This window comes from Pogoniulus pusillus, chromosome 13, assembly GCF_015220805.1.
Source record: "Pogoniulus pusillus isolate bPogPus1 chromosome 13, bPogPus1.pri, whole genome shotgun sequence".
Lineage (NCBI taxonomy): Eukaryota > Metazoa > Chordata > Aves > Piciformes > Lybiidae > Pogoniulus > Pogoniulus pusillus.
This window is the reverse complement of record NC_087276.1, coordinates 17,909,564-17,923,093: the sequence shown is the minus strand read 5'-3', so window position 1 is coordinate 17,923,093 and position 13,530 is coordinate 17,909,564. Positions and strand designations below refer to the sequence as shown.

The following is a 13,530-nucleotide window of genomic DNA, read 5'->3' as shown; positions in this document are numbered from 1 at the left end:
AACCTAGAACCCTACTGTACAACCATAGCCCAAAGCAGCACATCCAAATGACCCGCCACGGTAAGGCGGAGGGGGGGAGTCGGCTACCGGGGAAGCGGCTTGGGAGGAACCGGCCGCTAGCTACAGGCGGCTGCTAGGAACTGTGCTGGGGGCTGCTAGGACCTGCCGCAGAGACAGGGCTGTCAAGTGAGCAGCTGGGCTGAGGCTGCTGCCGGCGCTGCTGGAGGAACTCTGCCGAGGACAGCTGAGCTGCTTTTGGAACCTGCTAGAACAGCGGAGAACTGCTGCTGCTAGGGACCTCCGCTGCCTGCCGTCACCCCGAGCGCTGCGGCTGCGGCCGCGGCCGGGCTCTGCCGCCTGCCCGCGCCCCGTTCGCATCAGCGCCGGCGGTGTGGGCACGGCGCAGACTCCCTGCAGGTCGCAGCGCCGAGGTCCTTGCGCCTGTTGCCTGCGCACCAAAGCGGTGTGGCGCTCGGCTCGCTTGGAGGCTCAGTTCTGCTCCCCAGGGTGTCCTGTTAGTCACGGGAAAGATGCAGCTGAGCACCAGTCAGGAGCTGAGCCCAGCCGCACCCAGCCCCTCTGGAAAGCGACGAGGCTCAACCTCTGCCAAGTGATCACTACTGAGTGCTGACCACGTCCCTGTGAGACGTCCCTCTGCAGCCTTCCGGGAGGATCCCTTCTGCTGTGGAAGGCAGCTCTGAGGTCGTGTGTGCGTCCCGCAGTCTTCTCTTCCTTGCCTTAGCTGTCAGTCCACTCCCCCCCCCCCCCAAACCATGTTCCCCAGGTGCCATGTCCACATGTTTTTGAAACACCTCCAGGGCTGAGGACTCCACCGCCTGCCCGGGCAGCCTGCTCCAATGCCTGGCCTCTCTTGCAAGAAAGAAATGTCTCCACCCTGCACCACTCTGGTGAGACCCCACCTTGAGTACTGCACACAGTTCTGGAGCCACTGTTGCAAGAAGGATATGGAGCTGCTGGAGCATGTCCAGAGAAGGGCCACGAGGATGCTCAGAGGGCTGGAGCAGCTCTGCTGTGAGGACAGGCTGAGAGAACTGGGGGTGTTCATCGTGGAGAGGAAAAGGCTCCCAGGAGACCTTCTTGTGGCCTTCCAGTATCTGAAGGGGGCTACAAGAACGCTGGGGAGGGACTTTGTAGGGTATCAGGTAGTGATAGGACTTGGGGGGGATGGATCCAAACTATCAATGGGTAGATTCAGATTGAATGTTAGGAAGAAGTTCTTCACTGGTGAGAGACTGGCAGAGGATGCCCAGGGAGGTGGTGGAAGATCCAAGCCTGCATGATATAAGGCCAGGCTGGATGTGGCTCTGGGCAACCTGATCTAGTGTGAGGTGTCCCTGCCCATGGCAAGGGAGTTAGGACTGGATGATCCTTGAGGTCCCTTCCATCCCTGATAATTCTATTAGTCTATGATGCTAATCTCCAACTTAAAGCTCCCCTGGTGTGCAAATAACCCCATTCAAACATGAACATAAAGGTTTTATCTGTTTCAATTTCAGGTCTCCAGATGTTTTAGAACTACTTAAAGATAGGCAGATGCCTCCAAGCTATCACTAATAGAAACTTTGGTAAAAACATGGTCAAACTACAGCCAGCCAGAGGTCTCTACAAGCCCAAAATGTCTTTTCCCAGCCTGATATGTTCTGTTTTTGCATCTCTGCTGTGTGGAATTTGGGGCATTTGTGTGCATGCCTGGTTTAGGTAATACATGAATAAGTTTAGTGACCCTGTAGATTCCAAAGTGAAGAGGGATGGGATGGACCTGGGTGTCCTCTACAGGCTAAACAAAATTCCTTTTAACTGTAAAATGTTCTTAATCATTCTTTCATGTTTTATGTAACACATTAACTTGTCTTTCACTTCTTTGAATTCCCAGTTCTCATCTCTTACATAGATCTTTAATGTTCTACTCTCTACTTGTGGCATCATTTCTTACACCAAAAAGCATGTTCAGCAAAATCTGGTGTTCTTGTTGCTCTGTTTTTATTTATGATAATTTAAGGTCATTGATCACAGACTCATTGAGGCTGGCACAGACCTCTGAGATCATCCAGTCCAGCCTGTGACCTAACAGCACCACATGGACCAGAGCGTGCGCTGAGTGCCACACCCAAGCTTGCCTTAAGCACCTCCAGGGATGGTGACTCCACCACCTCCCTGGGCAATCCATCCATGTCTCTAATTCCCCTTTCCATGGGGAAGTGCTTCCTAATATCCAACCTAACCCTCCCCTGGCACAGCTTCAGGCCATGCCCTCTCATCCTGTCACAAGCTGTGTGGGAGCAGAGCCTGACCCCCAGCTGACTGCAGCTTCCCTTCAGGTAACTGTAGAGAGTGCTAAGGTCTCCCCAAGTCTCCTCTTCTCCAGACTGAACACCCCCAGCTCCCTCAGCCTCTCCTCCCCAATCCTAAGAGTCGAGGATTGGCTGTGGTCCAAGTTTAAGGCACCAAGCTCACATTTTCCAGGCAATTCTATAGCTGGATAGAACAAAGGAATGGTAGGGGTTGAAAGGGAACTATGGAGACCATCAAGTCCAACCTCTCTTCTGCCACTGGTACATCTAGATCAGCTTGCACAGGAATAGCACTTTCAGTTAGCTCTAAATGTGACTGCAGAGAAGAAACAGAAGCTAATTGAGTGCAGGTATGTCTTTAAGAAACAAAAGCTGTTGCAATGCATGCATTTCTTCACCCACTATCTCACTCCTTTTCCTGGTGCAGTTAACACTGATTATGAGCTGACTGCGTGTGATCTGTCAGCCTGTGCATGAAGCAAACCTACAGTTCCTTTGCAAGAGATGTATCAGAGGAGACAAGAATTTCCTTACCACAGCAGACTCCTGGCCACCTCTATTCCTGCCATCGGGCAGCAGCTAATCCATCACAGGAAATTATAAGGAATGCTGTCATAGGCAAATGCAATCAAAAGAAGGCTTTTTTTGGTCCCCCTCAGAGGAAATCAGCCTCTAACCCAATGCTAGGGGGTGAAATATGCCTGGAAGAGTGCTGATGCACATCTCTGCAGCAGAAGAAATGGATCCCTATTCAGGCGCCCAGGTACTGCTTTCTGCCCTACTTAAACTCTGTGCCTTGATAGACAGAAACTCGCAGCAGTGGTTCCTTGCTGTTGCTGTGTTTGTCTCTTTTTCTAACACACAGGTATTTCTCTGGTAGTAAATTGTGTGCTTGACAACTTATTGTTCTGCTTGTATGAAAGCAGCAAGCAGCAGCAGCTTGTTTACTCTCTGTGCGTCATTAAATATTTACTGGAAAATGTAACCTAAGCAGCTCTGCTTTGATTTACTTCATCCTGAGCATCTTATCTCACATCTTTTGACTCATCAGTTACAGCAGGCTGCTGAGAAATCCAGGGCTTCATCTTGTCTGTCTCAGGATTCCCTTTGTGAGGGCCACAGGGATGATCCAAGGGCTGGAGCAGCTCTGCTGGGAGGACAGGCTGAGGGAGCTGGGGGGGGGTTCAGCTTGGAAAGAAGACTCCAGGGGACCTCAGAGCTGCCTGCCAGTGCCTGAAGGGATCCTGCAGGAAGGCTGCAGAGGGACTTGTGCTGAGGGTGTCTGGAGATGGGCCAAGGGGGAATGGTTTGGAGCTCAGGCAGAGCAGGGTGAGACTGTATCCCTTCAGGCACTGACAGGCAGCTCTGAGGTCCCCCTGGAGCCTTCTCCTCTCCAGGCTGAGCCCCACCCCAGCTCCCTCAGCCTGTGCTCACACCAGAGCTGCTCCAGCCTGGGGATCTATCTTTGTGGCCTCCTCTGGACTCTCTCCAGCAGCTGTGTCCTTCTTCTTCTTCTGGAGACAGTAGACCTGGAGGCAGGTTTGGAAGTGAGGTCTGAGCAGAGCCAAGGGGCAGAATCCCCTCTCTTGCCCTGCTTTCCCTTGCTGGAAACCATCGAATTCCCAGCAAGATGCTCTGGGTTCGTTCTGTTGAGTTTGCTTCTTACTTAGTGGCTGTCACTGTTTCAGGGCCAAATTCATTTCATCTACAGGATTTTGCTGAATAAGGATTTTTTTGCTGCCTTGGAGACATGGCCTAACGTGGAGGCATCTGCTTAGGTTTGATTCATTTAGTAATGCGTTTCCGAGGGCAATTCTGTAGCAGCCTTAAAACGTTTGAGTGTTCCAGGGGCAGCAGTGTTTATTGGGGACTTCATGCAGCATCCTTCAAATCAGACAGCTTCACAAAATTCTCCAAGCTGCAGAGATGATAAACTTCCAAGGGTTCCTACTGAAATACCTTAATATCTACAGATGAGCCTACTGATCCTTCCCTAGATCATTGCACTAAATTAGTACTGAGTGCTACAACCTAATGAGGGAAATTAATATCCCCAAATTACCTTCTGTGAGTGAAACCAGGCATGAGCTTCTCATCAGCTGGATTTTTGCTTTCAGAGGAGAGAGAACCACCGTGGACAGAACAAACTGGGATGGTCTGAGATGGAAAAGCACTTTATTTCCAAAACAGTTTTACATAATAATTCCATTTTTACCCTCACACTGCATTTGGTCCAATCTCTCTCCACTTTAAAAAGATAGAATGATTGCACAGGCAGAGCTTTTAGCTCCTTAAGCAGCAATTCTGTAGCAATTAATAAACCTGAAGATCACCTATAGAGGATTTTTCTTCAGGATCATTAAATCACAGAATCACAGAATGTTAGGGGTTGGAAGTGACCTCTGGAGATCATCCAGGCCAAGCCCCCTGCCAGAGCAGGGGCACGCAGGGCAGGGCACACAGGAACACAACCAGGGGGGTCTGGAAAGGCTCCAGAGAAGGACACTCCACAACCTCTCTGGGCAGCCTGCTCCAGGCTCCAGCACCCTCACAGGGACCAAGTTTCCCCTCCTGTTCTCCAGGCACCCCCTCTGCTCCAGCTTGCCCCCAGAGCCCCTTGTCCTATCCTTGGCCAGCCCTGAGCAGAGCCTGGCTCCATCCTCCCAACACTGCCCTGCACATCTTTAGCAGAGCACTGAGGGCAGCCCTCAGGCTCCTCTGCTGCCAGCTGCCAGCCCCAGCTCCCTCAGCCTGGCCTCACAGGAGATGTTCACTGCCTGCAGCAGCTTGGGAGCTCTGGGATGGGCTCATAGGGGCCCAGAACTGAGCCAAGTTCCAGATGTGGACTCGGTAGGGCAGAGGGGCAGGAGAACCTGTCTTGACCTACCACAGGGCTTCCAATCCAGGATGACTTTAGCCTTCTTGGCCACAGAGGCACATCTCAGAAATCTCTGAGAAAGCTCAGACATATCTCTTCAGATAATTACAGCTCAAATGGGATCCTTTACTCCTCCTGCATTATTAGGAACTCTTCAGAAACTGCTCCATTTTCTAGTTTTATTCTAGAAGGCACCTCCAAATCCAGGCTCAAGGCATTAATATTAATGGCCAGAATACGACCTTAAAGCATTAAATTCCTGAGGCATCTTCATGCAGTTTCATAAAAAAGATGTTTTATTTTGTTGGAGATCAAAGAGCCAGGCTGGGAAAGAACAACAATAATAGAACATAAACATCTGACCCTTGGAAACCAAATTAAGGCATCCTTAATGTGCAGCTGAATGTCTCCATCACTGAGCAAACTCTGCCTTGTTTCCTGACAAAACCAGGGAGTGCAGTAGAGCAGGAGACCTTCCTGTCCACCTTCAGCATCCTTTCTTTGAGATAGATCATAGAGTCACAGAGTGGTTTAGGTTGGAAGGGACCTCAAAGCTCAGCCAGCTGCAACACCCTGCCATAGGCAGGGACACCTCCCACTAGAACGGGTTGCTCAAGGCCTGGTCCTGAACACCTCCAGGGAGATTGTGGATCATGGAACCACAGAATGTGATCAAAGATTCTGTGATTCTATGATCCACAACCACCCTGGGCAACCTGTGCCAGTGTCTCACCACCCTCACTGCAAACAACTTCCTAACATTCAGTTTCAGTCTCCCCTCTGCCAGTTTAAACCCATTACTCCTCATCCTGTCATTACAGGGCCTTGTCAATAGTCCCTCCCCAGCCCTCCTGTAGCCTCCTTCCAATACTGGAAGGTCACGCCAAGGTCTCCTTGAAACCTTCTTTTCTCCAGGCTGCAGAGCCCCAACTCTCTCAGCCTGTCCTCATAGCAGAGCTGCTGCAGCCCTCTGAGCATCTTGGTGGCCTCCTCTGGCCTGGCTCCAACAGTTCCATGTCCTGCTTGTGCTGGGGGCTCCAGAGCTGCACACAGGACTCCAGGTGGGGTCTGAGGAGAGCAGAGCAAAGGGGCAGAATCCCCTCCCTTGCCCTGCTGCTCACACTGCTCTTGCTGCAGCCCAGCACACAGTTGCTGTCTGGGCTGCACTCAACACTGCAGGCTCCTGTTGAGCTTTTCATCACCCCAGACCCCCAGGTCCTTTTCCTCAGAGCTGTTCTCAGCCATTCCCCACCCAGCCTGGAGTTGTGCTTGGGACTGCAAGTTCATTCCAGCCCTTTGTTGCCAGCCAGATATTCCCAGGCCAATTATTGCCTTCACAAAGTGCTCTAAAACTGTCAACAAGCAAAAAGTGTGAGCTCCAGGATAAGACCACAGCTAAAGAAGGTGACCCAGTTCCTAGGACTGCTTCTTCTCGCAGTGGGAGCCATGGAAGTTGGCTGCCTAACAGCAGGCCCACCATGGCAGGGTTAAGTGATGCTCTTGCAGACTGCTGGCACGGGCCAGGAGGTTTGTACTCTTGTGCTGCAGCTTGATGGCAAATGGATGCTTATTATCCTGTGTCAGGTCAGCCAGAGAGACCTGGACAGGGTGGAGAAGTGGGCTCAGGTGAACTTCACAGGGTTTGGCAAGGCCAAGTGCAGGGTCCTGCCCCTGGGTTGGCATAATTGAGCCCTGTGGAGAAGGGCCTGGAAGTGCTGCTGGGCAACAAGTTCTGCATGGGACAGCAAAGTGCCCTGCTGGGCAAGAAGGCAAATGGGGTCCTGGGGGACATTAAGAGGAGTGTGGCCAGCAGATGGAGGGAGGTTCTCCTCTCCCTCTACTCTGCCCTGCTGAGGACCCACCTGGAATATTGCATCCAGTTCTGGGCTCCCCAGTTCAAGAGGGACAGGGATCTGCTGGAGAGAGTCCAAGGGAGGGCTGCAAGGATGCTGAAGGGACTGCAGCACTGCCTGATGAGGAGAGGCTGAGAGCCCTGGGGCTGCTTAGTCTGCAGAGGAGAAGGCTGAGAGGGGATCTGAGCAGTGTCTGTAAACAGCTGAGGGCTGGGGGTCAGGAAGGAAGGGACAGGGACAGCCTCTGCTCACTTGTGCCCTGGCACAGGACAAGGGCAAGGGATGGAAACTGCAGCAACTTCCTCACCATGAGGAAGAAGTTATTGACTCTAAGGGTCCCAGAGCCCTGGTACAGGCTGTCCAGAGAGGTTGTAGAGTCTCCTTCTGTGGAGCCTTTCCAGCCCTGTCTGGGTGTGACCTGTGCTGGATTCTCTGATCCTGCTCTGGCAGGGGTTGGACTGGAAGCTCTCCAGAGGTTCCATCCAACCCCTAACAAGCTGTGGTCCTGTGATCAGCCCAGGCTAGGGGGTGATGAGACTGAGAGCAGCTCTACCGAAAAGGTCTTGGCAGTGCTGGTAGGCAAAAAGCTGGATGTGAGCTGCAGTTGCAGTCCAGAAAGCCAAGCAAAGGCATTTTGAGGCCTCTCCAATCACACCCCCACCCTCCCCCCAGCAAGCAGGTTGTATTTCATGGTGTGTAATTGGGTAAAACTTGATATGGGAAAAGCAGACAAGATTTTATAGCCAGATGAACTGAAACTACAGGATTGATGGTGGCTGTCAACCTAATTATGAGAATAGATCATATCTGGCTCTGCACTTATTAGTCAAAGTAATTCATTATTTGCTGCTTAAAAATAACATTAAAATCTAACCAATAAACCAATGTATTGCTGGCTGCTCTCACTGGGCTGTGTTGGGTTTTTTTTTTCCTCTTTCAGTCTAAATGTCATCCCTGTTAAGAAAATGGAGAAGGAAAAAAGTCAGAAAGTTATCTCAGTCCTAGGAAACCATCTTTCATCAGCTAAATAACAAGTGAGACATTATCTGATGCAGCTGCAGGTCCCTCATTTATGCAGTGAAATATTGCAGCTTGTCGCTGGCAAGGGCACTGAGAGGTTTGTGATTAAATGAGACATCCTGGATTTACCAAACATTTGGTCTTATTCAAAGGTAAAAATGGATGGAGAGGGACTGTTGGCAAAGGCCTGCAGGGATTGGATGAGGGCAATGGCTTCAAACTGGAGCAGAGCAGATTGAGATTGGATGTGAGGAACAAGTTCTGCACCAGGAGGCTGCTGGAACAATGCAACAGGCTGCCCAGGGAGGTGGCTGGGGCCACTTCCCTCCAGATAGTTAAGGTGAGGATGGAGAGGGCTCTGGGCAATCTGATCTATCACAGAATCACAGAATTAACCAGGTTGGAAAAGAACCTTGAGCTCATTGAGTTCAATCTATCACCTAACACCTTCTAATTAACTAACCCATGACACTAAGTGCCTCATCTAGTCTCCATTTAAACACTTCCAGGGATGGTGACTCCACCACCTCCCTGGGCAGCCCATTCCAATGTCAATAACTTGCTTGGAAGAACTTCCTCCTAACATCCAGCCTGAACCTGCCCTGATGCAGCTTGAGGCTGTGGCCTCTTGTTCTGTGCCTGGCAGAAAACAACCTCACCTGGCTACAACCTCTTTTCAGGTAGCTGTAGAAAGCAATGAGCTCTGCCCTGAGCCTCCTCTTCTGCAGGCTGCACACCCCCAGCTCCCTCAGCCTCACAGGGCTGTGCTCAAGCCCCCTCCTCAGCCTCGGTGCCCTTCTCTGGACACATTGAAGCACCCCAGCATCTTTCTTCAACTGGAGGGCCCAGAACTGGACACAGCACTCAAGGTGTGGCCTGAGCAGTGCTGAGTAGAGGGGCAGAAGAGCTATTGGGCTGCTCCTCAGAAAATAAATAATGCTTGCCTTCAGTCACTTAAACGTCTTGCAGACTGGGCTGCTCTGGTTTGACTGTGCTCAAGCAGCTCTAGGTGTTCTAAGCAAAAATCGATGGGGGGATTAGCTCTAGCACTTGCCAGGAGGTCATGCACGAGGCTGAGCAGAGCTGCTGATCACAGAATCATAGAATCAACCAGGTTGGAAGAGACCTCCAAGCTCATCCAGTCCAACCTAGCACCCAGCCCTAGCCAGTCAACTAGACCATGGCACTAAGTGCCTCAGCTAGGCTTTGCTTGAACACCCCCAGGGACAGTGACTCCACCACCTCCCTGGGCAGCCCATTCCAATGCCAATCACTCTCTCTGTGAAGAACTTCCTCCTAACATCCAGCTTATACTGAATGCTCCCCCTTGGCTTCAGCACCAGGCATGCAGAAGCTAATTCCTCATCTTTCACTCCATCAGAACACCACGATGGGGACCGTGGATCACCAGCTCTCTGCAGCAGCATTTGGCACAGCCAGGCCACTGCTTGGTGACTGCATTGCCCAGGCAGAGCTGGCACCATGGTCTATCCAGGCAGCCCTTGGTTAGGGCAGCAGCTTGCCCTGTGAGTGCAGCTGTGCCCCCCCTCACTGCAGGGCAGTGTTGGGAGGACGCAGCCAGGCTCTGCTCAGGGGTAATCTGGAGCAGAGAAGATGCCATGGGAACAGGGGGGGAAACTTTGTCCCTGTGAGGGTGCTGGAGCCTGGAGCAGGCTGCCCAGAGAGGTTGTGGAGTCTCCTTCTCTGGAGACTTTCCAAACCCTTCTTCTGTGTGCCCTGCCCTGGATGCTCCTGCTCTGGTGAGGGGTTGGGCTGGATAATTTGTGGAGGTCCCTTCCAACTCCTGATATTCTGTGGTTCCTTTCCCTTGTGTGTCAGTCAGTGTCTCACATTAGGCAGTAAAATCCACTTTGTGTTTTCAAGCTAGACAGCAGGTTTGTAATACATTTTTTTAGGTGTTTGACAACAAGTCTCTTGCTTTCAGGTGAAATTGCATTTCTGGAGTCTTTTTAATGATCTCATTAATGGCTTGTCAGGTATCTGTGCTTCCAGAAGTCATTTTACACACCTCTAATCATATTATTTCTGACATTTCCCTTTTATATTGTTTTGTGAAGGCTAATGAGGGTTCACCTCCAAGCAGGAATGATCTGATTCTAAAGAAAGAGGGAGTCAGTAGCACTGACAAACTTGAATGAAACAGCCAGACACTGAAATTAATTACTTGCAAATGTCCCTGAACTTGTGAAATTAAATTTCAAACAGGCTCCCAGGAACACAAGAGAGGAATACAACCAGGCAGAGCTAAACCTCTCATGCTCTTTCTTTGCTTTAAGCCATCTCTCCTCTATCAATGTTGCCCTGGACCAACACCCTCTTCCATATGCTGCCATTAAGAAGAGTGTGGTCAGCAGGTCAAAGGAGGTTCTCCTGCCCCTTTACTTAGCCCTGGTGAGATATCACCTGGAGTGTTTTGTCCACTTCTGGGCTTCCCAGTTCAAGAGGAACAGGGAACTACTGGAGAGATTCAAATAAAGGGCTCCAAAGCTGCTGAAGTGCCTGGAGCAGCTCTGGGAGGAGCAAAGGCTGAGAGCCTGCAGAAGAGCAGCCCCAGAAGGCATCTGAGCAGTGCTCAGCAAGAGCTAAAGGCTGGGGGGCAAGAGGATGGGGCCAGAGTGCCCACTGATAGGACAAGGTGCAACAGGTACAAAGTAGAACACAGAGGAGAAGTTTCTTTGCTGTGAGATGCCAATCCTATCTGGGCACTGAGATCTGGGCAAGCTGCTGTTGGTGTCCTGCTTTAGCAGGGGATGCTGGACTGGATGACCTCCAGCCCTCACCATTTGATGATTCTATGATCAGGCTATAAGCTCATCAGGGCTCAGCCTTCCTTCACTTGCCCTTTCCTGTGGTGATGGACTCTCTTCACATGCACAAATCCTTCTATTTTTACCAGAGATCCTGGAAATCCAGAGTCCAGAATCCACTACTGTAGAGAGTATAAAAAGTGAAGTGTATGGCTGCACAGTGGGAGGTGAAGAAAGCATTTCTGAGCCCCAGCCCCCTCACCCACTAAGGATCTGTGACCTCCACCAATTCCCTCTGCAAAGCACTGTGCCACACCAGGGCTTGCTTTGTTTTCAGCATTTAAACCAACGTGCTAAGGTTTTGTTTGATGGATTCAGCCTTCCAAAGGAAGAAGCTCTCCTCCTGTGTCTTACCTGCTCCAATTTTCTCCAGACTCTTGCAGACATCAAAGGCAAGGCATCTCTGCAGAGAAGTGAGGTGTTTTCTAGGGTTAAATGGTGTTAACTAATTAACTCTTCCCAGAGCTTTTGTCCACTCTGGAGTTAACAGACATTGCAAAAGGAAAAAAATGAGAAGCAAACAAACATTCACTACTCCAATACTTCCTCTAGTGTCCAGTGGTGGTGAACAATATGTAGATGTTCCCTTTCTAGACCTATATAGAAGGTAATAAATTCAGCCCCTAAAAACTGCCTCAGGTGGAGGAGATCATTTTGTATGGTGGAAGGAGCAGCTTTCAATGATCACAGTATCACAGTATCACCAAGATTGGAAGAGACCTCACAGATCATCAAGTCCAACCCTTTACCACAGAGCTCAAGGCTAGACCTGAACAGAGGAAAAACTTTGCCACTCTGAGGGTGCCAAAACACTGGAGCAGGCTGCCCAGAGAGGTTGTGGAGTCTCCTTCTCTGGACACATTCAAAACCGACTGGATGGGGCTGGGGGATAGGTTGGACTGGATGATCTTGGAGGTCTCTTCCAACCTGCTTGATTCTATGATTCTATGATTCTACCTGGATGTGTTCCTGTGTGCCCTGCTCTAGGATGCAAGAGTTGAGGCTCTTCAGCCTGAAGAAGCAAAGGATTTGAGGAGACCCTGGAGTGGCCTTCCAGTATCTGAAGGAGGCTACAGGAGGGCTGGGAAGGGACTATTGACAAGGTCTTGTAATGACAGAATGAGCACTAATGTGTCTAAACTAGCAGAGAGGATATTTCAACTGGATGTTAGGAAGGAGCTTTTTCCAGTGAGGGTAGTGAGACACTGGCACAGGTTGCCCAGGGTGGTTGTGGATCACAGAATCACAGAATGAGACCTTTGATCATATTCTGTGATTCTGTGATCCACAACCTTGTTGGAGGTGTTCATGACCAGGTTGGATGAGGCCTTGAGCAACCTGTTCTAGTGGGAGGTGTCCCTGCCTATGGCAGGGAGTTGGAACTGGCTGAGCTTTGAGGTCCCTTCGAACCTAAACCATTCTGTGATTCCATGATTGTATGATCTTGCTCTGGCAGGGGCAGTGGGACTGGATGATCTTTGGGGGTCGCTTCCAACCCCTAACTGTGTGTGCTTGATAGCAATGTTGTGGTCCTGCCTAAGCCCAGTTGGTACTGCCTAAGCCCAGTTGGTCATGCCTATGCCCACTTGGTCCTGCCTAAGCCCAGCTGGTCATGTCTATGCCCAGTTGGTCCTGCCTAAGCCCAGCTGGTCATGCCTATGCCCAGTTGATCATGCCTAAGCCCATTTGGTCCTGCCTAAGCCCAGCTGGTCATGCCTAAGCCCATTTGGTCCTGCCTAAGCCCATTTGGTCCTGCCTAAGCCCAGCTGGTCATGTCTATGCCCAGTTGGTCCTGCCTAAGCCCAGCTAGTCATGCCTATACCCAGCTGGTCATGCCTAAGCCCAGTTGGTCATGCCTATGCCCACTTGGTCCTGCCTAAGACCAGCTGGTCATGCCTATGCCCAGCTGATCCTGCCTATGCCCAGTTGGTCATGCCTATGCCCAGTTGGTCCTGCCTAAGACCAGGCCCAGTTGGTCATGCCTAAGCCCAGCTGGTCATGCCTAAGCCCAGTTGGTCATGCCTATGCCCAGTTGGTCCTGCCTAAGACCAGGCCCAGTTGGTCATGCCTAAGCGTAGCTGGTCCTGCCTAAGCCCGTCTGGGCTTTGCTGCCGCCCTGGCTCAGCAGAGCAGGCCATGCGCTGGTGCTGCCCCTCTGGCACCAGAGGAGGCTGATGCCCAGGGCAGCCTCAGGTCACCACAGGGCACACAACCTCCCTTCCTCCCGGTCTGCCGAGCTGCATCGCTCATGCAGAGCCAGCGGCTGACACTGCATGGCTGCTGTGGCTCTGTCCCTGGTGGCTGCAGGTTCGCTTGCTGCTGTTCAGGGCCCCTCCTCTGCTGCAGTGACCTACTTTCATATTCTGGTTTGAGAAAAAAAATAAACCACAGCAAACCACAAAGAAAGAAAGAAAGAAAAAACAACCCAACACAACAAACCCCAGACAAAACCCCCAAGCCCCTCGACAACAAAAGCAAGAACAAAGAAACAAGGGACTACTTTTAAACTTGGTCTTTAAGGTTCTTAAGCTGCTATGGAAAACAGATCAGCCTCAAATCCTGTAAGTCATTCTTACGTACCTGAGGCAATACAAAGTGTGCTCTTGTATCTTGGATTGTTGCTTCCAATAGCTTTGTAA

General features: G+C 50.9%; 1 long non-coding RNA gene across 1 annotated transcript in view; it reads left to right on the top strand.

Moving 5' to 3' along the window:
* The first annotated feature begins 2,772 nt into the window (after nt 1-2,772).
* Nucleotides 2,773-13,530, top strand: part of LOC135180323 (uncharacterized) — a 29,997-nt gene continuing 19,239 nt past the window's right edge. Inside the window, exon 1 of the long non-coding RNA XR_010304390.1 lies at nt 2,773-3,075. This is a non-coding gene — a long non-coding RNA (uncharacterized LOC135180323). The remainder of the gene's footprint in view (nt 3,076-13,530) is intronic.